At 39.7% G+C, this 4,240-nt stretch overlaps 1 pseudogene; it reads right to left on the bottom strand.

Annotated features, from left to right (window-relative positions):
* Nucleotides 1-2,506: 2,506 nt before the first annotated feature.
* Nucleotides 2,507-2,990, bottom strand: LOC104998436 (annotated as a pseudogene).
* Nucleotides 2,991-4,240: the final 1,250 nt, after the last annotated feature.

Raw genomic sequence — 4,240 nt, 5'->3', positions numbered from 1 at the left:
CCTTCTCCAGGGGATCTTCCTCACCCAGGGATTGAACCCACATCTCCCGCATTGCGAGCAGACTCTTAGCCATCTGAGCCGCCGGGGAAGCCCTTGACAGTCTGGAGAAGGAGGCTATAAACTGAGTTTCTGGATGAATTTTCTCCCTCAAGTCACGTTGCCTTGGCTGCAGTTCTGCCATGATCTGTGCCCTGTGTCTTGCTTCCCTCCGAAGGTCTGGTTGGAAACTTTAGAGAGTGCATCGGATGGTGAAACTCAAATCACACCCAGAACCCCAGCTTTGGGGGTGGAGGGTTGGGCTCAGAAATGTAACTTTTGGGACTTCCTTGGTGGTCCAGTGGTTGACTTCACCTTCTAATTCAGGGGCTGTGGGTTTGATCCCTTGTTGGGGAATTAAGATCCCACATGCCAAGTGGACAAAAAACCAAAAACAGGGAAAAGCAGAGGCAACATTGTAACAGATTCAATAAAAAGTTTTAAAATGGTCCACATCAAAAAAATCTTAAAAAAAAAAAAAGAAATATACCTTTTAACCTTCTGGCCTCGCGGCAATAGAGAGATACAGGAACGAGGTTGAAACGGATGTTGAGGGAGTCAATCCGTAGATTCCACTCTGGCCTCTGCTTGCCATCTCTGAAACGGTCTCTGGGATTCTCCAGTTTGCTGGATCTCAGGTGGGCTGGAAATGGATGTACTGTTGCCTAAAGTCAAGTCCAAACTTGCATCACCGTCAGAGGCCCTGTGGAGATTATATGGGTAAGTGGTTTTCAATCCTATAGATTCTGGTGTCTGGTTTGGTTTTTTTTTTGGTAACAAATCTTTTGTTATAACCCCTTTACTAATCTGAAATGAAATTAATATCTAATATAATTTTGCTACACATATGAAATCAAAAACATCACATCTAACTATAATTATAGAAATGAAGTAACAGCAAAGTAAAATTTATAGCAGAAGAGTATGTACCCCAATATTTAAATGTTCCATTAAGGCTGCTCTAAAAATGTAATCAAGCTATTTATAGGAGATATAAATGAAGTACTCGTGTGTAAAGGAGCGCGATGTGTACAACGTACTCTCAATGGTCAGAATAAAGTATTATCTCTCTCACACATGGAAGAAAGAGAATGATAAATGTGGCAAAAGGTGAACATTTAGTGGATCTGGGTGAAAGGAAAATGACAGCTCTTTGTATTATTCTTTCAATTTTTTTCTATACACCTGACATTATTTCAAAGTGACAAGTATAATACATGCTAGGGTATAGAATTTCTCAGTATGCTAAAACTGTAAATAATTAGGGTACATCCCAGGAGTTTAAGGTCAGTTCAAGAGCAGGAAATTATCAATGTGATTGAATAAATTAAAAGTTTACAGAAAAAAGTCCAAATGAATCTTTAAATTGATTCATAAAAATTATTCCATATTTTTCTATGATCATTAATGATAAAAAAAAACACACAGTATACTAGCAACCAAAGTGAACATTCTTCACCTGATAAAGATTATTTACAAATACTTCCAGCAAGTATTTTACTCAATGATGAAACTCTAAAAGCAGCACCCTTAAAGACGGTAAAAGGCCAGGATTCCCTCTATCACTGTGTGTGTTAGTCCCTCAGTTGTGTCCGACTCTTTGCAACCTCATGAACTGTAGACCACCAGGTTTCTCTGTCCATGGAATTCTCCAGGCAAGAATACTGGAGTGGATTGCCATTCCCTTCTCAGAGAACCTTCCCAACCCAGGGATCGAACCCCGGTTCCCTCTATCTATCTGGACCTGGGTTCAATCCCTGGGTTGGGAAGATCTTCTGGAGAAGGGAAAGGCTGCCCACTCCAGTATTCTGGCCTGGAGTTGCCAGAGTAAAACACGACTAAGCCACTTTCACTCACTTTCCGTCAACCACTACTCTGATTCAATATCAAACTACTGACTGTAGGCCAATGCAGTAGAATTGGACATAAAAATAAAGCGGTACAGGAGTGGGGAAGGAAAAGATAGAATGATCAGTGCTTACAGATGATATGAATGTCTTCAGATGAAATCCTAGAGTCATGGGTAAACTGTTACAATTCATGAGAAAACATACTGAGTTTGCAATGACGAAAGTCAATATACAAAAGACTAATTGCCTGCTTACATACCAAAAACTATCAAATAAATTAAAAAGAAGGAAAATCCTATTCACAGTAGTCATGAAATTTATTACTAAAAATAAATCAAGGAAAAATTTGCAAGAGTTTTATGAAAAACAATCTTTATTGATTTGAAGAGGACTTGAATAGAGTGATGCTCATTATATATATGAAGACATAACATGGTAAATATTTTGGCTCCTCTCAGTAATATATAGCTGTGATGCAATTTTTTAAAGATCTTGAGAAATTGACCCTAAAATGTATGTGGTAGAGTAAAAAGGCAATAATAGCCAACACAATTCTGAGTAAGTAAAACAGAAAACGCTTGTGTTTCTGTGGGAAACAAAGCACCAAGATTTTTTTTTTCTGTTAAACAATGATGTTATTGCTTTAGTACAATACACAAATTTATGCAACCAGGGCAGAGGCTGTGGATGACTCGTATTTCCAATTAGGGGGTAGGACTCGTTTGGACTTGTAGTATCGAGCCAACTGGTGAATACGGCTCTCAATCAGAATCAGACTGAATTTTGCATCTTTATCCTTTCTGTTCCTCTCAAGATGCTTCTGAACAGCGACAGCTTTCTTAATTAAATGATAGAGATCCTCAGGGAGATCAGGAGCAAGTCCTTTGGACTTAAGAATTCTCAAGATTTTGTTGCCTGTCACAAAACGTACTTGTGCAACACCATGAGAGTCTCTCAGGATCACACCAATCTGTGAGGGAGTCAGGCCCTTCTTGGCCAGTTTGTAGATCTGCTCCTTCACGTTGTCAGAAGTGAGCTTCAGCCAGGTGGGAACGGCAGAACCGACTGGGACAGGCCCTTCCCCGGAGTGTGCATGCGACCCATGATGGCGGCGGTGTGGTAGCAAAAGGCAAAGCACCAAGATTTTTAAAACACAGATGTTCATTAACAGAGCACCAGGGACTTTCCTGGTGGTCCAGTGGCTAAAACTCAGCACTCCCAATGCAGGGGCCTGGGTTGGGTCTCTGGTCTGGGAACTAGATCACATGTGCTACAACTAAAAAGAACCTACATCCCTCAAGGAAGATCAAAGATGCTGCATGCCGCAAGTAAGACCTGGCACAGCCAAAAATATATATATATATATATATTTTTTTTAAAGAGCATTAAGGAAGACGGATTTGATAATAGACAAATTGAGTAAAACTAGAGCCCAGAAATACATCTATATATGAAAACTTGGGACAAAATAGATGTAGTTTATAAATTAATAGGGGATCAATGATATGCATTCCATATTAGGAAAAAATGGAAACAAGATCCCTACTTCAAACTTTCCATGAAAAATAAATTCCAAATGAATTAATAACTTAAATGTGGAAGATAAAATTCATAAAAAGATTTAAAGAAAATGGAAGGGATTGTGTAAAGAGAATATGACATAAACGGTACAATCCATAGAGGGAGAGATGGGTAAAACTGACTCCATCAAAATTAAAATACATATATTATTTCCTTTTTTTTTTTTTTTTGGCCACATTCATGGATTGCAGGGTCTTAGCACTTTAGTTCTGAATTGAACCTGGGCCACAGCTTTAAAAAGCACTGAGTACTAACCACTGGACTGCCAGGGATTTCCCTATGCTTTTTAAAAGATGGCATCAAACAAAGCTCGTGCTAACTGATATTTCTCTCTGGGGCTCATTTACCGTCTGTACACTGGGCACACGAATTGCACAAGCTATAGAGGTGATCCTCACAGGGGTTCTCGCCTCTGACCCCAGCTTTGGACTCAGGGTGCCACTTGGGTGCTTTCAGATCTGGGCAAGCAGCATCGGGTCAGGCATTGCCCGATCAGCTGCACCCGGAGTACTCCCTCTTTCTGTACCTTGTATTCAAGGCGGACTCTGAGCCTATTTAGAAAATTGGATGATTGTTACACCTACTTCACATATTGTCATGATGTTTAAAAGTGATAAATCATGCAATGGGCTCAGCACTGAGCCTGGAACATAGCAAATGCTCAGTCCTGATTAACTATAATTATGCAAAGGGACATTTATTAAGTGGGAGAGTCAGGATTTGAAACCAGGTCCATGTAATTCCAAAGTCTGTGATCTTTTAATGACACGTTT

The sequence above is a fragment of the Bison bison genome, unplaced genomic scaffold (assembly GCF_000754665.1).
Source record: "Bison bison bison isolate TAMUID 2011002044 unplaced genomic scaffold, Bison_UMD1.0 scf7180017853184, whole genome shotgun sequence".
Classification (NCBI taxonomy): domain Eukaryota; kingdom Metazoa; phylum Chordata; class Mammalia; order Artiodactyla; family Bovidae; genus Bison; species Bison bison.
The sequence above is the reverse complement of the archived record's forward strand: the minus strand, read 5'-3'. Positions and strand labels throughout refer to the sequence as shown.